The 26,421-nt window shown below is 45.2% G+C and overlaps 1 long non-coding RNA gene across 1 annotated transcript; it reads left to right on the forward strand.

Moving 5' to 3' along the window:
* The first annotated feature begins 24,494 nt into the window (after window positions 1-24,494).
* LOC146865380 (uncharacterized) lies at window positions 24,495-25,765 on the forward strand. Its single transcript, XR_014976626.1, has 3 exons — window positions 24,495-24,613; window positions 24,968-25,071; window positions 25,676-25,765. It is a non-coding gene; the product is annotated as an uncharacterized LOC146865380 (long non-coding RNA).
* The last annotated feature ends 656 nt before the right edge of the window (window positions 25,766-26,421 follow it).

Consider the following 26,421-nt stretch of genomic DNA (forward strand, 5'->3'; position numbering starts at 1 on the left):
AACAGTCACTCCCAGGCACTTCCGCGTAACGTGCGCGTGTGGCGTAAGCGCGCACGCGTCCCACGCGCAGTACGCGCGGCTACGCGAAGTGCGTAACTATACGCAAGCAGCGTAGATAGATTGCGGACGTTGCGTAAACCGTACGCTTACCGTGAGCTTACGGTACGCGTACTATAAAAAAAAAAAAAAAATCTGGTAATAAATTTTACATGTTTATTTTAAAAAATATATTAAAAAAAAATATTTAAGGATTTTAAAAATTTAAGCATAGTCTTTATAAAATGAAAGAAAATTAAATTAAAAATATGTTTGAAAAAAATGAAGAATAAAAAAAAAAATTAGCATTTAAAAAACCTTGCAAATTCACTGAAAAAACCATGGGTTTCACACACGTTATAGTTAGGAATTAGCATTTAAAAAACCTTAGAAATTCACTGAAAAAACCATAGGTTTCACACACGTTATAGTTAGGAATTAGCATTTAAAAAACCTTAGAAATTCAGTGAAAAAACCATAGGTTTCACACATGTTATAGTTAGCTGGACATTTTACTCGTAAAAAACCAATGAAATTGCCCCGTTATAGTTAGTTCAGCTAACTATAACTCACGCGCCCGCAATGCACTGCTGATGACGTCACATATTACATCACTCATGACATGGTCAGTGACATCACTCATGACATCACTGATGACATCTCAAATGACATCACTGATGACATCACTGATGACATCATCCTTGTGATAGAGTGGCAGACCTCCTCTCACCTTAATATAAGCTTTGATACACACATTCAAAAATAGAGACTAAAATTTTCAAAAAAATGGACATACCAATACCAGTTACAACAACCTCTTCAGTAATTCTAAGATCCACATACACATCCACTCATTCACCAACAGTCCTATACAGTCACTCATACATGTACTCACTCATCATATGTACTCATACACCTATACATCCTGTTACATAATGCCACTCATCCATAGAGTTACTCACACACATAGTCACTCATGCTAATAAAGAATCAAACATCCATTCACCTGCATATACAGTTATACACACACCACCACACTTACTTCTACGGAAACTTACACATACTTAGTCTTTTAAACAATCACTTATAGAAACACATACTTATTCATACAGGAACTCTTTCAATCTCTCCCTCTCACATATACTCACATATATACACCAATAGTCACATATACTAGTTTAAAACATATGTAGTTACTCCTGAAGACACTATTGGGACAGTCATTCACTCACTAACACACCCATACACACACTCATCCACCCATACAGTCCTGCACACATGCTGTCTTCAACACATACAAACAGTGAGTCACTCATTCATGCACCTATGCACTACGTAATACCCCCCACCGAACCATACAGACACTCAGACTGATACTCAAAAAAACAACTACTAACCTATATAGACACCCATGTAGCTACTCACCAACCCATGCAGCCACTTATACACAAAGTGAGAGATACACTTAATCAGTCAGTTACACAATCAATTTTTTAAAAACAAATCATCCATTTAGACACTTATATACCCATTTATTCTTCCATCGACCTTGAGATATACATATATAAAACAAATTTAATTTTCAGAAAAACACACATTCAATCAATCAATCAATCAGTGACACTTGTAAAGCGCGCTACATACCCGTAGGGTCTCAAGGCGCTGGGGGGGGGGGGGGGGGGGGGGGTGCCGCTACTGCTCGAACAGCCAGGTCTTCAGCTTCTTCCTGAAGGAGAGGTGGTCTTGGGTCAGGCGCAGGTCGGACGGGAGGGAGTTCCAGGTCTTGGCGGCCAGGTAGGAGAAGGACCTTCCTTCTGTAGTTGCTCTGCGGATGCGGGGGACGGCGGCGAGGGCGTGGTTGGCTGATCGGAGGTGGCGTTTGGGAGCGTAGAAGTTGACTCGGTTGTTGAGGTAGCTCGGGCCTTGGTCGTGTAGGGCTTTGTGTGCGTGGGTGAGGAGGCGGAAGGTGATTCTCTTGTTGATGGGGAGCCAGTGAAGGTCTCTCAGATGTCCGGAGATGTGGCTGGATCGTGGGATGTCGAGGATGAGTCTGGCTGAGGCGTTTTGGATCCGCTGGAGTCTCTTCTGGAGCTTGGCGGTGGTCCCGGCGTAGAGGGCGTTGCCGTAGTCCAGTCGGCTGGTGACGAGGGCCTGGGTGACGGTCTTCCTGGTCTCTGTGGGGATCCACCAGAAGATCTTCCGTAGCATGCGTAGGATGTTGAAGCACGCCGAGGAGACGCTGTTGACTTGCCTGGTCATGGAGAGGGAGGAGTCCAGGATGAAGCCCAGGTTACGTGCATGGTCTGTCGGTTTGGGTGCGGTGCCCAGGGCGGGAGGCCACCAGGAGTCGTCCCAGGCGGAGGGAGAGGAGCCCAGGATGAGGACCTCCGTCTTGTCCGAGTTCAGTTTCAGGCGGCTGGTCGTCATCCATTCGGCTACCTCTTTCATCCCTTCGTGTAGGTTGGCTCTGGCGGTGGCGGGGTTGTTGGTCAGGGAGAGGATCAGCTGGGTGTCGTCGGCGTAGGAGATGATGCTGAGGTGGTGTTTGCGTACGATGGCCGCGAGGGGGCTCATGTAGACGTTGAAGAGGGTGGGGCTCAGGGATGATCCTTGGGGGACGCCGCAGATGACTTCGGAGGCCTCTGACTTGTAAGGTGGTAGGCGGACTCGCTGTGTTCTTCCGTCGAGGAAGGAGATGATCCATTCCAGCGCCTTGTCCTGGATTCCGATGTTGCTGAGGCGCCGTATTAGGGTGCGGTGGCAGACCGTGTCGAATGCCGCGGAGAGGTCTAGGAGGATGAGGGCCGCTGTTTCTCCATTGTCCATCAGGGCTCGGATGTCATCGGTGGCGGCGATGAGGGCGGTCTCGGTGCTGTGTTTGGCTCGGAAGCCGGACTGTGAGGGGTCGAGGGATCCGTTCGTCTCGAGGAAGGCGGCCATCTGCTTGTTGACGGTCTTCTCGATGACTTTGGCTGGAAACGGGAGAAGCGAGATGGGGCGGTAGTTCTTGAGGTCGGTGGGGTCCGCTGTTGGTTTCTTGAGTAGAGCGCTGAGTTCGGCGTGTTTCCAGCTCTCGGGGAAGATGGCGGTGTCGAAGGATGTGTTGATGATGTCTCGCAGGTGGGGTGCGATGACAGCGTCGGCCTTGTTGAAGATGTGGTGGGGGCAGGGGTCGGTTGGTGATCCGGAGTGGATGGAGTTCATCGTGCGGATGGTGTCTTCTGTGCTGATCGGGGTCCAGGCGTGGAGGGTGGTGGTGGGGGGGGCTGGCTGGTCGGTCGTGGTGTGCGTTGGTTGGTTGTTGAAACTGCTGTGTATGTCCGCGATCTTGTTGTGGAAGTATGAAGCCAGGGAGTTGCAGAGGTCTTGCGAAGGGGTGATGTCGTTGTTTCCCGCGTTGGGGTTGGAAAGCTCTTTCACGATGTTGAAGAGTTCCTTGCTGTTGTGTGCGTTGTTGTCCAACCGGTCCTTGAATGCTGTTCTCTTGGCGGCGCGGATCAGCTGGTGGTGTTTCCGGGTGGCAAGTTTGTAGGAGGTCCTGTTGTCCGGTGTCGGATCCCTTTTCCAGACTTTCTCGAGGGCTCGGCAGTTCTTCTTGGAGCTCTTGAGTTCGTCGGTGAACCATGGGGCCTTCTTGCTGCCGGGTCTGCTAGGCGGGGTCCTCAGCGGGGCGAGTTCGTCCGCGCAGTTGCTGATCCACTTCGTGATGTTATCGGCGGCCTGGCTGGGGTTCGCTGAGCTGGCAGGAGGGTGTTGGCTCAGGGAGGTGGCGAGCTGGTCTGCTGTGATCTTGTTCCAGCTTCTGTGGGCGGTGTGTTGCTGGTGTTGGTGGGTCGTTGTTCTCTTGAAGGTGAAGTGGACGCAGCTGTGGTCCGTCCATTGAAGCTCTGTGGCGTGGCTGAAGTCGATGTCTGTGCTGGATGAGAAGACGGCGTCGAGTGTGTGTCCGGCGAGGTGGGTGGGGGTGGACACCAGTTGCTTGAGTCCCAGGTTGGCGAGGTTGTCGAGCAGGGTGCTGGTGTTGTGGTCGTTGTTGTTCTCCAGATGGAAGTTGAGGTCTCCCAGGAGGATGTAGTCAGCGGAGGGGAGGGCGTGCGGGCTGACGAAGTCGGCGATGTCGTCGCTGAATTGCGTGCGTGGTCCAGGGGGTCGGTAGATCAGGGTGCCTCTGAGGGTGGTGTTCGGGTTGGTGTGGATCTGGAAATGCAGGTGTTCGGCGCTGGTCAGGGTGTTGTCGGTGCTGGTCGTGAGGCGGATGGTGTTCCTGTGGATGATGGCGATGCCTCCTCCCATCTGGTTGGCGTTTCGGTCCCTCCGGACGACCTTGTAGCCCTCTGGGATAGCGATGGCGATGTCGGGAGCTGAAGAGGCGTTCATCCAGGTCTCCGTGAGGAAGGCAACGTCTGGGGCTGTGGTGTCGAGGAGGTTCCAGAGTTCGATGGCGTGTCTGTGGACGGAGCGGGTGTTGAGGAGGATGCACTTGAGGTGGGTGCTGCTGGAGTTCGACTTGGCGGGTGCTGGTGCGGGGCTGGTCCGGCTGCAGGAGAACTTGCAGGCGTGGCAGCTGAATGGTCCGTGGGTGCGTCTTGGAGTGGCTTGGTGGCATTCTGGGTGTCGGCCGGTGTTGAGAGCGGTGAGGGTGGCGGCTGAGTACGTCAGGCGGGTCGGTCGGGCTCTACGGGGGCCAGGGGTCCTGGCACTGGGCGCGGTCCAGGCGCGGACGGGCGCAGACGGGCTTACCTTTGGCGCGCCTTCGGCGCACAATCGGCGCGCCCGCTGCGCGTGACCGCTGCGCGTTCGCACGGTCGCCATTTAAGGCCAAGTGCGCGGGTGGGCGGGGCAGCTGGGAGGCGGGAGCGGGGAGGGTTACAGAAGAAAAAGGGGTGGGGACAAGCGGCGGTGGCGGGAAGGGAGGGCGGGGGGCGGAGCGGTAGGCGGACAACCAGGAAGGAGGGTACACACGATACAATACTGAACAGGCACAAAATAGCGACAAAAACGGGGAAAAGCAGAGAAAACAACAGATCAGTGAGACAAGCACAAATACCTGACAAAACAACCAAAACAAGGGGAAAAAGTGCTCGCAGCGGCGGCAGCCGGCGAACGAGGCAAAAACGAGGCAGCAGCGAGGCAAGGGGCACACGCAGCAGCTGGTGGCCGTGCGGCGCGGGGGTGTCCCACAAGTGGGTCACACTCACCTGCGTCGCACGGTCGCCATTTAAGGCCAAGTGCGCGGGTGGGCGGGGCAGCTGGGAGGCGGGAGCGGGGAGGGTTACAGAAGAAAAAGGGGCGGGGACAAGCGGCGGTGGCGGGAAGGGAGGGCGGGGGGCGGAGCGGTAGGCGGACAACCAGGAAGGAGGGTACACACGATACAATACTGAACAGGCACAAAATAGCGACAAAAACGGGGAAAAGCAGAGAAAACAACAGATCAGTGAGACAAGCACAAATACCTGACAAAACAACCAAAACAAGGGGAAAAAGTGCTCGCAGCGGCGGCAGCCGGCGAACGAGGCAAAAACGAGGCAGCAGCGAGGCAAGGGGCACACGCAGCAGCTGGTGGCCGTGCGGCGCGGGGGTGTCCCACAAGTGGGTCACACTCACCTGCGTCGCACGGTCGCCATTTAAGGCCAAGTGCGCGGGTGGGCGGGGCAGCTGGGAGGCGGGAGCGGGGAGGGTTACAGAAGAAAAAGGGGCGGGGACAAGCGGCGGTGGCGGGAAGGGAGGGCGGGGGGCGGAGCGGTAGGCGGACAACCAGGAAGGAGGGTACACACGAAACAATACTGAACAGGCACAAAATAGCGACAAAAACGGGGAAAAGCAGAGAAAACAACAGATCAGTGAGACAAGCACAAATACCTGACAAAACAACCAAAACAAGGGGAAAAAGTGCTCGCAGCGGCGGCAGCCGGCGAACGAGGCAAAAACGAGGCAGCAGCGAGGCAAGGGGCACACGCAGCAGCTGGTGGCCGTGCGGCGCGGGGGTGTCCCACAAGTGGATGATGTCATCAGTGATGTCATCAGTGATGTCATTTGAGATGTCATCAGTGATGTCATGAGTGATGTCACTGACCATGTCATGAGTGATGTAATATGTGACGTCATCAGCAGTGCATTGCGGGCGCGTGAGTTATAGTTAGCTGAACTAACTATAACGGGGCAATTTCATTGTTTTTTTACGAGTAAAATGTCCAGCTAACTATAACATGTGTGAAACCTATGGTTTTTTCACTGAATTTCTAAGGTTTTTTAAATGCTAATTCCTAACTATAACGTGTGTGAAACCTATGGTTTTTTCAGTGAATTTCTAAGGTTTTTTAAATGCTAATTCCTAACTATAACGTGTGTGAAACCCATGGTTTTTTCAGTGAATATATATATATATATATATATGACGTGCTTACAAACTACTGCAAGTCAACTGTATTCTGATAATACTACCTATATTCCCCTACGGTTTGCTACTGTGGCGTAGTTTCTTTTACATTTTCTACAAAGTAAGACACTCCAGTGACACTTTCCACCTATGCTGTCTATTGATGATAGTACATCCAGGCATACATCCATTAAAGTAAACGTTTATCCTTCTTTTTTATATATCTCATAACAAACCTTAGTTGGTTTCACCAACAACCACCCGTGCTTCCGCTCCTTCCTTGCTTGCCTTGGCTTTGAGTTTGAATCAAACACTGCTGATTCTTGCTATCTAGTACTATCCACCCATACTGTGTTGCCCACCCAGGCAGGCATTCTCTTTCACCATCCACCCATCCTTCAACAACCCATGCATCTGATCTGATTACTATCAGCCACCTATGCATGCTTCTAACATATCCTTCTCTGCCAGTCAGTCATATTATTTATCTCGCCCGTCCTTCCACCCTTCTTTCCCTCTTTGTTCAACACATCCATCAAGGTCATCTGATCTGAGTTTGTCTACTCCATTAAACCTTCACAGCTGATTTTGGAGTCAAATAGAAGAGGCCATTGGTTACTCAACTCATGCTGCTAATGCTAAGTAAAGGGTGTCTTCTTTAAATGTTGTATAATGTTCACTACAACTTAATAAGTCGCACAGTACAGTGAAGTAGTGATCACACTCCCATCTGGTAGTCATGTCAAGAAGTAATGAATATAACTTACCACCGCCGGCCACTGCTGCTGGCTCCCCCCCTGTCGCTCCTGCAGGTGCCGCCAGTTCTCCTTCCCCCACCGGAATGGCCGCATCGCCGTTGGCCCCGCCAGCACTGGTGGTTGGTAGTGTGCCTAGAAAAAACATCACAAATTTTTAGATGCCTGGAAACCTCCCCCTATTTTATTAGTGTTCACTGGGAACATTGAAAAAAAAGTTAATACAACATATATCAGCACTAGAGTAGTGAGTACAGTCAGTAGACAGACACTAGTAGTGATATGGTTCCAAGGGTCATCTAGTCCTACTCTACTCCTTTGAAAGTTAGCCTGAGCCATGTGTAACCCTTTTAGATTCATCATGTCGACTACTACTCTTTTGGCACATATTTAATTATACCGGGCAGATTATTGAGATGTGCAGTAGACGCCTTTGAGGCCACATGACTTTTGCATACAAGTGAAGAGGTCGAAAAACAAGCCACTTTGTTATTGAGTTTGGTTAGTCCGTATTGCTTATTTATTTATTTATTTAGACGGTTTTGTATAGCGCGGACAAGACCCTTGCGGGTATCAGAGCGCTTCACATATCTGACATAGGAAAAGGTGTGTACATAAAAATACAGTGTTACAGTGCATACAAGGTACATAATACAGAGAAATGCTTAGCCATCACATACATGTTACACTTTTTGCCATGACTGCAAAATGCTTGCATTCACCAGTATACTATCTAACGGCTAACATGCATCATTTTTCTCATAAAATAGGCGGAAGATTCCCTTCTACAAACCAGAGATTTACAGAGCTTATGATGCATGATGTAACCAGTATTTCTATGTTCTACAGTGAGGGGTCTTCCAGAATTCAAATGATCTTGTCTCTTGTCTCTTGTTCTTGTTGTCATGCACTTGTAAATGTTTACTCTTTTGATCTTATGCTTTTTGCTGGCTTATTGACGATGGCTGTAGTAAATTAAATTTCATATAATGATGTACAGAACTTGTTACTTGTTTCAAATAAACCTTTTTAACTTACACATAGACTCTGTAGTATTTGATGTGGTGGGGTGGACTTACACAAGTGAGTGAGCACAATGGTGTTATGTTCTGGGTTGTCTGTCTCAGTCATCATCAACATTGTGTATCTTCTTCGTGGGGGGTCAGGAGTGGGACCCTAATTTGAGACACTATAGCTAGTCGGTCAGGGGATCGTGGGTTCTTCGGACTTGAGGTGTGATCAGTAAGGTCCAACCTGCCATCACCAACATCCTATTTTGTTGTTCATAGTTCTGTATGTGGCTCTGCAGAATCACTACAACAATAGTAGTATCATGTACTATCCAAAATACTTGTCAAATATCTGGTTGGCCATTTTGTTTGTGGTAATTGTCAAAGCCTCAACATTGAGAAGACTAGAAGACTACAACCCAAAGGACAGGACACAGTGGCTAGAGCTATTGGTCAATCAGAGTTTTATTATTCCAAAGAAAACCTTCAATAAAGAGTGTTCAACTGTGCAATCTTCGCTACAGACAGAATAATAGTAGTAGTAGTACAGTCATAGCAGAGGTAGTTAGAAGGAACTTAGTTAGAGGCAGGGATAAACAGAATTTGGAAACAGATAGTCAAGGTCAAAGAAGCTTTTGTAAAAAATAAAATTAGAAAGTGGAACCATAATTTATAGTTCGGAAAAAAAAGATGCAGTACAAGTTAGGGAAATATAACTGTCAATATAACCACTGGAGGACTTACTGGGGCCAGCAGCAGGAGCCTTTGTAGAGGAGCGGTCCTGTGGTTCCCCCACCGACTCCGACCCCGTCTTCTTGCCCCTGGGTGGTGCTGATGATCATGTAAAATATAATAAAGAAAGAGACAAACATTAAGGAGTGCTGTGAAACAAATAATAATAAATCATTTGGAAAAATAAGTCAAACAACATTTTAGGAAACAACAATTGCAATAAAATTGACCTATATAATCAGATGGATAGACTACTGGCTGCTTCCTGCATTCACGGATCATCTACTTATTTATGAACACTCCAGTGTTCCATAATCATTCTGATTACAAATACTAACGAAGCCTAGTAAGTACCACCTGACCTACACCACCTATTCCAGACGGGCCAATTGTTCACGAAGTCTGCATTTCCATTTTTTTCAGCCATCAAATGCATAGATGAGATGGAGGACACATGCATAAATTTGTGCATACATACAACAAATTGTGGGTTGGTTGCATGATTCTGATCTAGTTCTGCTACTGACTGACCATGCTAAGCCTACCACTCACTAAACAAAGTACAAAAGGTTCTATGGAGGACTGGGTTAAGCAGCACTCAGTGACAGAGGAGGCATCACGCAGACCGCATAAAACAATTATTAACTAATACTAACAAACTAAACCTAGTCTCCAATATCCATCCACCACTATTTCACAGTAGGACAATGGAAGGACTAGAGTCTCTCTAGCAAATCGCATTACCTAACTTCAGGTCTCTAAAATAAACTCTTACATAATCAGCACAAGCTAGCGCAAACTAAGTTGCAAACAAGTAAGAGTACCACCGAGCACCTGGGTCCTACAATCACAGAAGATTTTGCTTTTTGGTACGTAATTTACCACCAACGCGTAGCACGCAGCAGTAGTCTTGTTATTCGTCAAATTAAATTTATACACAATAAGTTACTCACCAAGCCTGATGACCTCGACACCTAGCAGGTCCAACAGGTCCTGCTCCCGGTCCAGGATGTTGGACCACTGGTGGGCCAGCTGATTATGGGTGCGCTGGACCCCAGAGCACCGGAACACTGCCCGGCGCACCTTCGCCCACCGACGGTGACGCTCCTGGTAGCGTACCCGGAGCCGGGCCTGCCGCCTGCTGCCAAGGTCAAGGGGCGGTGGCGCTGAATGAAAAAAACAAGGGCGGCCACCTCCGCCTCCCCAAAAAGTTGCCTGGCCTGCACCCCTGCAGGACGCATTCTGCCGCAAGGCAGGCGGCCCTTGTCTGCTCCTGCAGGTCCCTTGCCCTTAGCACTAGGTGTGCCCTTGGCCATGGTTCTGGAGTGGGTGGGAGGCGGAAAAGATAAGTTAGAAGGGGAAAAAAAAGTTCGGGGGAAGAAGAAAGAAAGAACTTTATAAAAGTTAAAAAAACACAGTAAAAGTAGAAATAAAACGCAAAATAGAAACTTACGGAAAGAGAGATAGATGATAACTAAAAAAAGTCAGAAAAAATGTTTTAAATACAAAGGATTACAAAGATTAAGGGAGGATAGAAAAGTAGGCCCAGAACCATAGCATAGAGTGAAAAACAAGATGGCCGTGCCCATTCGCGACCGCGTGGATAAGTTTGCGCGATATTTCTTGCGAACATGCACTATTCGTCGCGAACAAGTAAAATGCGCTCCCGAACACGACAATGCGCATCGCGAACACGCTGTCCGTGACCTGGAACAGGAAATAAGGCATTGCGAGCGGGCGGGACAATTGAAAAACAAGATGGCCGTGCCCATTGGCGACCGCATGGATAAGATTGCGAGATATTATCCCCCGAGCATGCAAATAGCTCCCCGAACACGCTCACCGTGCTCCCGAACAAGAAAAAGCCATCGCAAACGGGTGCCCCAAGCAACTACGCAAGCTCGCGAAGCTACGCGTAGCTCTCGTAGTGCAAGTATATCTTCGCGACTACTACGCCAACTACGCCCAGTGTTAAAAATAATTAGAAATTAGCATTTAAAAAACCTTTGAAATTCACAGAAAAAACCATAGGTTTCAGGGACGTTAAATTTAGTTAGACATTTCACTCATACAAAACCATAGAAATTCCGCCGTTAAAGTTAGTTGAGCTAACTATAACTCGCGCCCCCGCAATGCACTGCTGATGACGTCACATATTACATCATTCATGACATGGTCAGTGACATCACTGATGACATCACTGATGACATCTCAAATGACATCACTGATGACATCACTGATGACATCATCCACATGAAAGTCTGATGCACCTCCTCACACCCTAATATAACCTTTGGTACACCCCCTGTAAAATACAGACAACCATTTTCAAAACCATCGACACACCAATACCAGTTACTACAAACGCACTCACTAATTCCTAGGTCTACAGACACATGCACTCATTCATCCATACAACCATTGATACATGTAGTCACTGATCAATACAATGCTATCATATGCACTCATACACCTATACAGACACTTACACACCACCACTCATCCTAGTCAGTCATGCACTTATCCTAGTCAGTCATGCAAAGAATCAATCACAGTTCCATTTACTCACCTACACAGTTTTACACACACCACCTCATTTATTCATACAGATACTAACGCATACCTACTCTCTTATATAATCACTAATACAAGTATACACTCATCCATACAGCCACTCCCACAATCACTGACTCTCACATATAGTCATTTATATACTCCAACTCTCACATACACTGCCTTTTACTTTTGTACTTACTTGGACATCTACCACTGAGACATCCATTCACTCACCAACACCTCCATGTACACACTCACTTACCCATAGAACTGTTTCCACATGCACTCTTAAAGTCATACACCCAGTCAATCAACCACTCACACATCTATGCACAGACTCACACAGCCCCCACCCAACCACACACACACTCAGTCTCCCATACAATTACTCAGGCAACTAATCAATAACCCATACAGACACCAGTGGAGCTACTGACCAACTGATGCAGCAGGTTATACAACAACAGACAGACTGATGCAGATATTCACATAGTTTAGTCACTAAGCCATGTATTCAGTAAGACACATTTAATCACTCACTTAAACAGTGAGTCACACACCTACTAAATCCTCCATCCAGACACTTATACATCCACTAATTCTTCAATACAGCTTGGTATTTATATAATACATATTTGAATTTTAAAGAAAAACACATTCACCGGATGATGTCATCAGTGATGTCATCAGTGATGTCATTTGAGATGTCATCAGTCATGTCATCAGTGATGTCACTGGCCATGTCATGAATGATGTAATGTCTGACGTCATCAGCAGTGCATTGCGGGGGCGCGAGTTATAGTTAGCTCAACTAACTCTAACGACGGAATTTCAATGGTTTTGTTCGATTGAAATGTCCACCTAACTATAACGTCCCTATATATATATATATATAAGCTCCAAAGTACCCAACGTAGCTTGGATATATATATATATATATATATATATATATATATATATATATATATATATATATATATATATATATATATATATATATATATTCACTGAAAAAACCATAGGTTTCACACATGTTATAGTTAGCTGGACATTTTACTGATAAAAAACCAATGAAATTCCCCCGTTATAGTTACTGTAGGCAACTATAACTCACGCGACCGTAATCCTCTGCTGATGACATATGTGTCTTTATGAAAAAAAAATATTTGTAATATATGTATAGCTAAAATTTAATGGAAGAAGACATGGGCAAATAAGTGTCTAAATACAGTATTAGCATCAGCAGAGGATTACGGTCGCGTGAGTTATAGTTGCCTACAGTAACTATAACGGGGGAATTTCATTGGTTTTTTATCAGTAAAATGTCCAGCTAACTATAACATGTGTGAAACCTATGGTTTTTTCAGTGAATATATATATATATACATACACACACACACACACACATGCACAGAAGTACATGCACAGCCACTCTTAGAAGGATGTTCTGGGCTGTCTACAACTCAATGTCCTGGCAGCCCCCCCCCCCTCCCATGAGAGATTGACAAAGACTAGAAATCATTATAATTAGACATGGCAAACAGCACTGTAAAGAAACCTCAACATGTCTACCTCTAACCTCTTACAGTCAGCATTCCAGCATCTTTCTCTACAGCTCGCCTGTAGACGCTGCATATAAACCATCACTTCTACCTCCCCCATGTCACGCACTCTTGGTCCAGTCTCTAAACCTGTACTTACACTGGACTCCTTCATAATACAGAGAGATGGGAGAGCCACTGAAAGTTCAAGCCAGGCCAGACTCAGATGGCTGGCTCGGCTCGAGGTGCTCTTGAACCCTCGAGCCCAAAACGAGTAGATCTTTTATTTGGCTTCTGCCTACCACCCACGCTGTAAAATAATGCCCCAAGCATGAAAGACCAACAATACATCTTGGATGTACAACAGGAAAACGCGATATGCGTCTAGGGACTGAATTGCACAATGTGACACTAGAAAACTTGGTAACAATCCTTCCTTCCCTGTTTGACCAAATTTTGTGATCCTATTCCAAGATTTTATTTTACTTAGCCTCCTTTTTACATATTGCATAAGAGAGCGCTGTTATGCGAGTTTGGGATGTGCACTGTACAAAAATCTCGTGTCTGGTTTAGTAGAGTATAATGATGCCTCATCTATAAAAGTACCAAGGCCACGTTTAGGTTACATAAGACAGCAGATTTATTTGTTGTTATTTCACTAATGGCGTTGTCGGGGGTGGGGGGGCATGTATTTCTTCAAGTTCATATTTAAAACTATCACTTTTAATAAATTCCTCTCTGTGTAGTGATATAATTTGACGTACCAAGGTGAAACGCTCCAGCATTTTAGAAACATATACACTTTTCTTTTTATATCGAAGAGAATTTATCACCGTTTTTACCGGATGTTTACTGCACGATTTACATGACTAACGTTTTGAGGGCTCGGATCGTGCACAGGCTCTTGGAGCCAGAGCCGACACTTTGCTCAGTCCGGGCTTGGCTCTACCACCTCTAATAATTCAGCCAGGGCGCCGGCCTCCCGTACCCCCAGCCCCGCTACCACAACCGGCACTGCACACGAGAGGCATCTGTACAGCGCTCTCACTGTAATGACAGACTTGCTCCCCTCCCCCAATATTTGCCAAGCTGCAGGCATCCCCAGGGAGATCGCAGTGATTTCATTTTACGCCATATGTCCCCCGAATATAAACAAAGTTAGTGGACTTAAATCAATAAAACAGAGCCTGGGCACTTTGAGTGCAATCACAGAGATGAAAATCTAGAGGTGGCTTTGACATTTTTTGGGTTTAACGTTTGGTTTCATACATTGGAGAGAGTTAACAGAACAGGTGACATCTGATGCAGGACAAAAGGAGGTGGGAATGGGGAAGCTAGTGGGGACCGGGGGAGGGAGAAAGCGCGTCCCTCAAAGTGTACATACAGTTGTTTTTTTCCATTGAGCGTGACTGCAAGAAAAGTAAGAAATGAAAAAGTGACTTACCTGTAATGCTGACTCGGTTTGCCCAAAGTCAGGCGGCATTCAATGCAAGGAAATATTTGAAAGATCCAATGATGGTGATGGTAGTTACCACCAGGGCCGGCTTTAGCACTGGTGGCGCCCTGTGCAACAATCACTTTTGGCGAACCCATGTCCCATGACCACTTCATTGGATTCTCTCACTACCACCGGCAAAAGTGCCCATCATCTCTCCTATCATAAGATATTGCTAAACACAGCGCCCCCGTGAGGTCACAGCGCCCCCTTCCACAGGTCAGCACCCAGTGCGGCCGCACCAGTCGCACTGCCCTAAAGCCGGCCCTGGTTACCACTATATTGATACCGCAGCTTTTACTCCATAGGCTCTTTCCCTTGTCAATTTTGTGCACACAGAAGTGTGCATACTCAACACTTACCTGCTTGTGCGTGCACCCACACCAGTTCCCTTCTTTATAATAGACAATTTTTTGGCCAGTGGGATCGAAACACGGCGCTGATAATGGGACTGAGCCTGTAGACTAAGAATAACATAATATTCATAAAGAAAAAAATGACTTACCTTTGGTAACGCTCTTTCTGGTAGAGACTATCTAGCGGCAGATTCCACACCTTTTGAGTATTCCCCAGGGATCAGACTGGATCTGGAAACTTTTCGGTAGTACATCTGCGAGCCGGTAGGTGGTGCCTTTCAGCTCCGAAAATGCTGTGCGGGGAACAATAAAGGCGGCACTCCTACACACTGATGTCATTTGCTTTTGACACTCTTCGCACTCAGACGCAGAGCCCCGAAAGCAATTGTTGTGACCAGAGCACTGATTCCTAGACTTGGGACCTTATTAATGGCTAGAGGTCAACCACAGAGCAGGCAGGAAGGGAAGATAATGAGGAATCTGCGACTAGATAGTGTTTCTACCAGAAAGAGCGTTACCAAAGGCAAGTAACTTGTTCTTCTGACACAGATTCTTAATCTTTTGAATAGATACCAAAGCAGTACCTATTTGAAGGTGGGTCTATGGATGGACTCAAGCCGTAAAGTCCTGCAGAAACTGGCAGGCAAAATGCCTCTCTCAGCTAACCCGAAATTCCAGGCAATAAAGCTTTCTTAAAATATAAAGGGTCGCCCACGTAGCCACCTGGCAAATGTTCAGGACAGGGACTTTGCATGCCAACCCAGTGGTAGGAGCTTTGGCCCTGTAGAATGAACACGTAGTCCTTTCAGAGGCTGATGTTTATGCAGTGCATAGCAGATCATAATGCAGAGCACGATCCAGCAAGAGATGGTTCTCTACAGCACAGTCTTGCCGGTCTTCGCTCCAGAGAATCAGGCCAAGAGCTGATCATCCACTCAATGTTCTTTGGTAGTATCTATGTAGAAGTTCAGCGCTCTCCCAGGAGCCAAGCGATGAAGGCTCTCCTCCTTCTTAGAGGGGTGCAGCAAAGCAGGGTGATCTTTTGGCCGACATGGGACTATTTCACAACTTTAGGCAAGAAGGATGCCCAGGTTCGCAGAGCCAGTTTGTCTGAGGAAGAAGGTAGTGTACAGCATGAGGTTAGAAAGAGCTTGAATATGACTCACAAGCCCCACTGATGTGATGACGAAGAGGAATACTGTCTTGAGGGTGAGGAGTGGCAAGCAACAGCTTTGAAGCCGCCCAAATGGAGTGCATATTAAACAAGCATTGGCATAGCCAATAGGTCTCGCCTTTGGGACCTTATAAGTGTTTAGCCATGCAACAGTTGCATAACTAAACACTTATAAGGTCCCAAAAGCGCGACCTATTGGCTATGCCATGCTTGTTTTAACTGCTGCAATCTATTGAAGCCTCACGGAGAACATCAAAGCGGCCGCGAAAGTGAAAGTAATCACGGTAAAGCGCGACGCGCGCGCCCGCGCACATGCACTGTAGCTCTAGGCTGGACTGGTAGCCCTTTTTGGAGCCCTCACAAAATGTCACGCCTGACCACCACATGCGCAGGGTCAGGCGAGACCTAAAAAGGACCAGGTTCAGGTCAAAATGTGTCATGACAAAGGGACAGGAAGAAAACAAATCTTGTAAACCTTTTGTAAGACCTGTCATCTTTTGGTGTGGTTTCTCCAGAGTTTTGCTTTCTGACCTGTTTTGACTGTGTACTGAGTACTCGTTTTTGATGGCTTTATGACTGTGCACTTTTTCAATGCTGACCAGTGCATGCACTTTAGCACTGGTCTCTCCATGATTGGCATATTTGTTTACTGAAAAGTCCCTAGTCCAGTGCACTATATGTGCTCAGGACCTGTGCATTAAATGCTCCTAGTGGGCCTGCAGCACTGGGTTTGCCACCCACGAGTAGCCCTTTATAACAAGTCTCAGACCTGCCACTGCAGAGCCTGAGTGTGCAGTTTTAAACTACTATTCCCACCTTGCAAGTTCACCTTCTTGCCAGGCACAAACCTTCCCTTTCATTATATAAAAGTCACCCCCTATTGTAGGCCCTAGGTAGCTCCATTGACAGGGTGCAGTGCATTAAAAAGGTAGGACATGTACTTTTGAGTTTAACATGTCCTGGTAGTGAAAAACAGCTAAATTCGTTTTTCACTACAGCAAGGCCGATCTCACCCATAGGTTAGCACTGTAGCTGCCTTGTAACATCTTACATGTGTATATTCCAATTGGGAAAAGGCAGGTTAAGTACATTTTGATGTCCCTGGACTCAATTTAAAAACACATTGTTTAGTGAAGTTGATTTTTAAGTTGCAGGTCTGAAAATGACACTTTTTGAAAGTTGGCTTTTTCTTACTTTAACCATCCTGTGCTTCTGCCGGTCTCAGGAAAACACGTCTGCATTGCGTGACAGCTGGGCTTTGTGCATTCCCTCTAGACCAGCGGTTTCTAACCTTTTCTATAGTAACAGCTATTTTAGATCATTTAATACATTCCTGGGGCACTGCCCAACATAAGGATTCTGAAAGGGTACACAACTTAAACAACATAAATCGAGTACCCCCAGTTGTGCTCCAGTGAGCATTACAACATTGTTACAATAAATATCCATATCACAAAAGGGGAGACGAGAGCAGGAAGAAACAAAAAGGAACCTAGAAAAGAAATAGAAAGGAATGAAGTAATAGTAATGAAGAAAGCAGAAAAATGGAAGAACGAAGGAAAGAAAGAAAAATAAGTAAAAATAAATGAAAAAGGGAATTAAAGGAAAGGAAGAAGCAGGAAGGGAAAGAAGTAAATGAAAAGAAAGTTGCAGGAAAAGAGAAAGAAAAGGAAGAAGTAAAAACAGGAATAAGCAAAATGGACAGAATGAAAGCCAAAGAAGCAGAAAAGAAAACAAATAATAATAAGTAAAGTAAGACGGAATGAGCAAGAAAAAAAGTTTGCAAAAAAGCTAGAAAGAAACAGAAACAAAGAATCAAGAGAAATGTAGATGAAAAAAGGAGAAGAAAGAGCACGAAAGGAAACAAAGAAAAAGAAAGGTAAGACAAACGGAAGAACGAGAAGACATAGAAAGACAGACAGTGAACAAAGTGGCAAAGTAAGAAAGAAAGTGAACCAAGATAGAAAAAAAAAATCTAGAAATCCAAGGAAAGGGGTTAAAGAAAGAAAGGAGAAAAATAAATAAGTAGAAAAATAAAGAAATATAAAAAGCATTTTCTGAAGAGGGTACTCTGCACTGTGAGCGTCCCAGACCCTGCAGAACGGGGTGCACATTGTTTCAAAGAGCTGCCTTTGGAAAAGGGCAGCTGCATATTTTTAAACCAGCTGACAGGCAATAAAGTGCAAGCTACTGAGTGAGAGGCAGAGAGCTACTGGTAGCTCGCAATCGACCTGTTGGAGACCCCTCCTCTAGACAGCCACACACAAAGGGAGCTGAGCTGTGCCCTGCATAGCCTGATGGCCCATCACCAGGTTGATGGGTCTTTCTGAGATAGAGGGAGGAACTGACACTTGCATCTGAATTGGGCTGTGCCTCTCCCACACAAGAGTTGCATAGCCCCCTGTAGTGTGTCTGGGCAGGGTATTGTGTAGGCCTGGGCAAAAATTTCGTTCCGTTCGCGGAAATTGCGATAATTTGACATTTTTGCGTTCCGCGGAGAGCGCGAAAATGTCAAAAATTCCGGTTTCCGCAGCTTGGCGATAATTTGTTTCTTGCTCGCGCTGTAAAATGATACATTCTCGCGCGCGCGCGATCGCCTTACCTGAATCCCTGCGTTCGCCGACAAGTTTTCTTGATCCGGTCGCGTTCTCCATGAGATGTTGTATTGTTTTTAGCCATTTGCGCTGTCTCGCGACAGTTCGCGCCCGCAGTGACGTCATGCGTCGCGCGATCACGTCTTTCTTCTCGCGATCATGCACCGCGAGAACAACTCAAAACAAGATGGCCGCGCCCGCAAGCAACCACATGGGTAAGTTGGCGACCCGCAACCATGCAGAAAATCTCGCGAACATGCCGGAAAAAAACTTCCGCATCTTCGCGATATTTCTGCTTGTTTGCGATAATTTTAAACATTCTCGCGATAATTTGCGAAGGTTAATTCCTCAAATTCCGCCCACCCCTAGTATTGTGCACTACAAAGACCTTTCTTTGAAGTCTCCCAACTTCAAAGGCTAAAATGTGTATAAGTAGTGGATCTCTGACACAATATACTCAGAACACATCTGGAACTGAGGACATTTTACCAGGAAAAAGAGCTGTTGTGCTGCCAGGAGGGACAGTCACCTTGCTGCTTGCATTGCTGTGTTGGCCGGCTTCTTCTTGCCTGGGAGGGAGAGGACTGGATTTGACCATGCATCTCTAAAGGTTCTCCAAGAGTTTGTTGGGCTTGCTTCCTGTTTCTGAAGTCTCACGGATATCAAATACTTCACCTGAATCTTGCTACCAGCACCTGGGCTCCTCTTCTGTGAGTTCTACTCTGCCAAGTTGGGCCAGATCCAGTTCTCAGCACTTAGAAGTGAGTGTTTGGTGCTGCAACCCAAGAAACCAACGCACTGAAACCGAATCATCGATCGGAACTGGTGCATTTCTCTGCGATATCTACAGATCGCCGCTGCCTGCACCGAAGTCATGGACACCGCCTGCGCGACGCAACAAACGACTTGCAATGCAGCCCGACTTTGTCAATGCAGCAAGTCTTGGGACACTGCATTGCCAAAGTCTGCGACGCACCATCCCCAATGCATTCCCTGCCCTTTGCATCTTCATACCAACGTATCGCCTACAACCCAGCGGTTCAGCATCAATACATCGGCCGGATGCACAGCACTCTTGACATTGACGCATCACTGACTTTGCCCGACTTCTGAAACTACGCATCCCCTTCTTTGCTCAACGCATCGTCCCTGAGCTTCGACAAATCTAAGGTACTGCCAGCGGGTCTGCGTGACTCCTGTATCCAGCTTGTGCTCCATCACAGTTGTACTGAACTTTTGGAAACTCGGTCAAAAAAAATATATATATATATAATATATTCACTGAAAAAACCATAGGTTTCAGGGGTGTTATAGTTAGCTGGACTTTTCACTTGTACAAAACCATTGAAATTCCCCCGTTATAGTTAGTTCAGCTAACTATAACTCGCGCGCCCGCAATGCACTGCTGATGACGTCACATATTACATCACTCATGACATGGTCAGTGACATCACTCATGACATCACTGATGACATCTCAAATGATAAAAAACCAGTGAAATTCCCCCGTTATAGTTAGTGCAGGCAACTATAACTCACGCGACCGCAATCCTCTGCTGATGCTAATACTGTATTTAGACACTTATTTGCCCATGTCTTCTTCCATACATTTTTAGCTATACATATATTTCAAATATTTTTTTTTCATAAAGACACATATGTCATCAGCAGAAGATTGCGGTCGCGTGAGTTATAGTTGCCTGCACTAACTATAACGGGGGAATTTCACTGGTTTTTTATCAGTAAAATTTCCGCTAACTATAACATGTGTGAAACCTATGGTTTTTTTCAGTGAATTTGCAAGGTTTTTTAAATGCTAATTCCTAACTATAACGTGTGTGAAACCTATGGTTTTTTCAGTGAATTTCTGAGGTTTTTTAAATGCTAATTCCTAACTATAACGTGCCTGAAACCTATGGTTTTTTCTGTGAATTTCAAAGGTTTTTTAAATGCTAATTTCTAACTATGCCTACAGAGATAGGACATGCGAAGAAAGAAGAAAAAATGCACAGAAAGAAACAAAAGAAGTGCAGAAAGAAGCAACAGAAGTCCTCAAATACGAAGATAAGTGCAGGAAGAAGGATAACGTGCAGAAAGAACAAAAAGAAGAGCAGAAAGAAGCCTTGTTGCAAAATCATCCTGTACCCTCAACTTTTTCAGACGGATACTGGTGGTAACTGAGTCTGACTAACCAGTCCTAGAGCCAGTGCTATGTTAAAAGACACTTAGAATACAGTGAAAACACCTACATACACTATGGAACATTATGCGTTGGGGTCCCCCTGTGATTAGCATGACCTCCTCTGTAAGCCCCTAGTATATAATAGGGCATGGAGATTAAAACTACCTCTTAAAACAGGCCACAGGGCGTTTTTGCACACGTTAACTCAGGCCCCGTCCCCTCCATTCACCACTGTGTAAACACGCCCTGTGTCCATTTTTAGTTGGGAGATTAAGTTCATTTGAATCCTGAGGGTCCCTAGGGTCCAACTAGCCCACTAGGTACCTCCAGTAAGTGCCACAGAGCTGCGTTGCAGAGAGGTGTAAAAAGTGGCACGGCCTGGACCACCTCTCTGCAATGCAGCTCAGTGGCTCTTACTGGAAGCACTTGGTGGGCTAGTTAGCCCCCAGGGGCCCTCAGTATTGAAGGGAAATTATATCCCCAATTTAAAACGTGCCATAGTGCGTGTTTGCACACGTCACCTCAGGCCCCGTCCCCTCCCTTCACCACTGTGTAAACGCGCCCTGTGGCTGTTCTAAGTTGAGAGATTAAGTCCCCTTGAATCCTAAGGGTCCCTAGGGTCAAACTAGACCACTAGGTACCTCCAGTAAGCGCCACAGAGCTGCGTTGCAGAGAGGTGTAAAAAGGGGCTTGGCCTCAGAACACCTGGCTGCAGCGCAGCTCCCTGGCGCATACTGGAGATGCCTGTTGGGGGCGCGCTCTAGTAGTTCTTTGGAACACTCTGGGAAGCTGCAGTAGAACACAAAGGAATCAACTGACAGTCTCTGCCCTTGTTGGATGTACATGTTTTACTGAGAATGTCAGACTTCATTCTCACATGACTGAGAAAGATAATGTGAATTTACAGAAAATAAGCTCTCAGTTTAGCCTATAGATCACCTTCCAAACCTCTGTGGTAAAAGCATGAGAAAATATTTTTCTCTCAATCATGATATCCCAGCAGAAGGCTTTTTCACATGGTGAAATCACCTTAGAACATACCACAATTCCTAAAATGAGTATGGTACCATCAACAAATGATTTATAATGTAACTAAAGTCTTAAAACCTTCTATTAACTGCAATGCTTTTTAATGAGGTGCTATCATGTATATTGGTCCCAAGATGGCTGCCAACACTTCTTGGATGAAGTGCTGACAGCCAATCAGATCTCAGGATGAGATGTGTGGTTAGGCTCCGCCCACATATATATATGCTTTTAAATGCTATTTTCTCAGGAAATACTGAACAGATTTACACCAGACCTGCAAAAGGCACTTCCTTGACCTTATGGCTACCTCTCTGCCAAATTTCAAGTAATTCTGTTCAGCCGTTCGGGCTGTAGCTGTGTCTAAAGGTCCTATGGAAAAATGCATGGGGAAAACGCGTTTTGGGACCCCCCTTTTTTCTCGGCCCCTGCTTGACGAATCCCCCCGAGACTTTCAGGGTAGGAGCGGAGCGTAGCGCCCCACCTATTTTGAAAATTTCGCAAGGATTCGTCGACCGGCGCCAAAGTTATTCCAAATAGAATGTTGCGGATTTCCTATGGAAACAGGGTCCTAACTATAACTACCTACTGGCGACCGCCAGTAGGTAATATATATATATATATATATATATATATATATATATGTATCCAGCAGAATGTTTTTTTAGCTATCTGGTTATTGCACTGTGCGGTATCAATTTTAAAAGTGAGAGAAGGAAATCTGCATTGATTGCATTGTTTGTCAGTGGAGGAGGCAAAGGATATTTGAAATCTCCTCCCAATAGAGTGGAAGATCTGGCAGAAATGAAAAATATTATCTGCATTTGAATCCTAAAGTGTATTTAGTGCTGGGTAGTGTTATAGCAGAGTGCACCAAAGCACAGGTAGTAGTGCAGAAGAATATATAACTGCACTGAACGGACGCGGTGGCAAACATGCTACAATCATAATTCGGCCCACCAAGTCTGGTTCCCAGCAAAGAACATTATCTGTTTAAAATGCGCACATTTCTTGCTTAGCAATATCTCTCTATGTGGCTTATGAGACCTTTCCACTCTTCACTGTCTGTGATAAGTCTAATTTACACCACCATCTTGTTCAGATCCTTTCACACTACACTAGTAGGTATCCAGCGCACTATCTTGTCTTGCCATTGACATGTACCCTGTTTACTTGCCTTTCCGCTGCCACTCCGTTGCATGGTTCACAGATCCCAATAATATGAGTTAACTGCAGTTCCATGCTAGTCTCCTGTCACACCACAGTAGCACTTATATTCTATTTAAACCACCCTTATCAGCTTCCCGCACAGTAGATTTTCTGCCCTGCCAGTGTTGTGCCCTGCTTAGTGAAAACGTCCCCTGCGGTTCACGGACCTCTCAGTACATCGATGATGTACCTTGCTTGACTCCCATCGCACTCTACTGTGCCCTTCTTTCTTGCACTTGCCTGCACACCAAACAACTTGACCTGCCAAAAGTATGAGAAGTCTTTTTTTCATGATATTTTCTGGCACCCCCTGTTGAGCTGTGCTGCTTACCAGTAACCTCATTAACATGATGTGCTTTTCAGGGAGCGAAGGGTAACATTCAGTTTAAGTGCATTACTATGTTTGTGTGTGAATCTTTTCTATCAGTACTGACTGAGCTTCCCATGGTCACTTGCCTGCACCTCAAGATATCAATTATTCTTCATCAGCGAAAAGACGCCCTAGTAAAGAAATTCTGACCGTCCATGATCACGGCTCCATAAAAAGAACAAAAGTTCTCCTTTTCGACGTCAAGTGCACTTCAACCACTGCAGCCACTGAGCGCAACCTTCTAAAAAGGCTCAGCTGTGCTCAGTCTTTGACTTGTGTCCAGTTTTTTTATAGAACCTGCCAGGAAATCAACATCTTACCATCTTCCGAGGCGATTACATTTGAGTGAGGATAGCCAAGCAGAGCTCAGAAAAGAACCAGCGATGTAGGACAAGAGACAACTACTGATTACATATGGGGAAGGTGCACCTGGTGCTTAAGGATTCATCAGTGTCTCGCCTATCCAGTTTGCACCCGAAACCACCGGGATTCCACCAGGTCATGTTTCACCTTACTAGTTTTTCCAACCTATGCATTAGGGTTCTGCCAGCTCATTTTTAGATTGTATCTAATTGGATTACAATGTAAACTTAATCCGTAATCCGCATTGTACCTGAAGATCGTATGTCGTTTACCCATAGAAAGATGGCGACTGTATGAGAATGAGTTTACATATAGGCCTTCTTCTATGTTTCTTTTCGTTGATGGCGCGTCATTACGTAGGATGCGTCTGTGATGTTGCACCCGGGAAGCCTTTAAAAACTTGCCGCGAATTGCGGGTAATGTTTGCTTGTCAGTTATCATGCTGGCGTTTTGTACCTTTACAAGTCAGTGACTATAACCTGGAGGGTTAGGGTGCATTTGCTATGTTGCACTAGTGCTGTTTTAAAATTTGCCGCGAACTGCGTATAACGTTTACTTGCCAATCCTTATGCTGCGTACTTTGTTTGTCTGAGCTAGTGGTTATAACTGGGATGTCCAGAAAAACGTGGACTTATGTCCAATGGGGATCTGGACATAATGGCCATGGATGGGCTACTACTTAAAAGTACTGTTCATTTGTTTTTTGTCTACAGATTGGGATTAAAATTACCATGAAACCTTGTACCCCAGTAATCTAGAAATCTCTAGGACACTATCTCTCATGCTGCTATGATTCAGCTTGAATACGGAAGTTACCTCTGAAATTATATCTGTATCTGGTGAGATATCCTCCATTCTTTCCGTTTCACTTTTTTCCTTATTTTCAGTATTATCACCTTTTTTGATTCATTTAAAATAAGGAATTTATAAGAAATTTTAATTGAGGATTTATTTATATGAGTGGCATGAGATATGTGATGATTTAATGTTCATATATGTTTTTGGTGTTTTTGCTTCTCTGACGGATGCCTGTTATGACAACACTTTCGGCATTTCGTGTTTCCGCTAAATGTGAATGTTCGCGGTTTAGTATCTTTTGATTCTTTTTTAAGAATGTTCTTCACTCTTGTATAGTCATGTGACAGATGTAATATAATCTGCATTTGTCCATCTTTTGTTGTTCGGATTATTAGACTTGGATACACATGTCTTGAACATTCTGCGACAAATGGACTTTTCACCTAAGGCTATTTTGCTTTTGCCCTTGCCAGATTAATCGTATCATTTTGATCTTTAGGTGAGATTATATACATAATTTTATTATTATGGAGTAGGTATTGATATTGATTTTATCTAAGTTCAGACTTATATGCATTGATATTGATCTTATATATCTCCCGATTTCTGGTGTTATTTTTTCTCCTTTTCTCTCTCTCTCTCTCTCTCTCCTTTTTCTCTCCTTTTTACTAAAAATATCTGTTCTGAAAAATATTTGTACCAAAACCTTTCAAAATTCTTGAAGGTTCATTTCAGTTTGCTCTGCCCTTTAAGGCTAGATATAACAAATTCTGCCTTCTTTTTGTTTGGATTGATGAATTTTTCAATCTTGAAACAATCATGTACAAACTTGATATATAAACAAAAGGGAAAACAAGTGGGGCAAGATAACTGAGGTTGTTTATTCAGGAATTCCTTTATTGGGTGTTCGCTTTTATACTAAAATGTCTATATAAAAAAACTTTTTATATTAAACTAAATATATGTAGTGTTTGTTTTGTAAATATGCTATATGTATTTTTGTATGTTTTGTTCTTGTTTTGGTCTTTATATATTTGAGTATTTGTTGTGTATTTCCGTTGGTTGTCGTACTACAATTGTGTCCTCTTATGTTATTCTCACAGCCCTGAAGAAGTTCCTTGGCAAAAGGGACGAAACGCGTTGGCTGTTTGCCGTCTTTGTTTACCCATCTGGAATAAACTTGAAATATTAATGGACAACAATTATGGTTCTGTATGACTCTTGTGTCGAGTGCACCTTCCTTTTGTTTATATAGCCCCCTGTAGTGTGTCTGGGCAGGGTATTTGTAAGGGTTGCCAGTAGTTCCGCAGGAGCGTCAGGAACCTGATGAGAATACCCCAGCCTTCCCCAGCAGTCTTCCGACTCTATCAGACTCTAGAGATCCGGAAGACGCGCCGGGGGAAAACAGGGAAACAAAACAAGGGAAGACGGGTTCGCACTTCAACTGGCTTAACTGACGTCTGGGACTGAATAAAGGGATTTCACACGTCGATCACACTCTGTAAAATAAAGACTGTGTGAATACTATTACATATGAACAACCACCCAACAGAACTCAGCTATTGCTCTTACCTACCCCTTAGAGGTGACATCTAAAGTGGTGTAGTGAAGGCTTCAAGGAGTCTATTGTAATATCCTACGTAAAGGAGAATACAACGTTACACAGGAGTAATAACCACAACTGGTGTCCAATCTGATTTCTGTATATAAGGCTTACCCCCAGTAGTTCTGTCGAAGGACTATTGACTGCCCGGATTCTACCTTGCCTTGGGATCACTGTGGAGGTTATTTGTTCTACTATGACATATATCACAACCTGTCAACACAATCAAAAATCCTCCCTTACTTT

The sequence above is a fragment of the Triturus cristatus genome, chromosome 2_1, assembly GCF_964204655.1.
Source record: "Triturus cristatus chromosome 2_1, aTriCri1.1, whole genome shotgun sequence".
Lineage (NCBI taxonomy): Eukaryota > Metazoa > Chordata > Amphibia > Caudata > Salamandridae > Triturus > Triturus cristatus.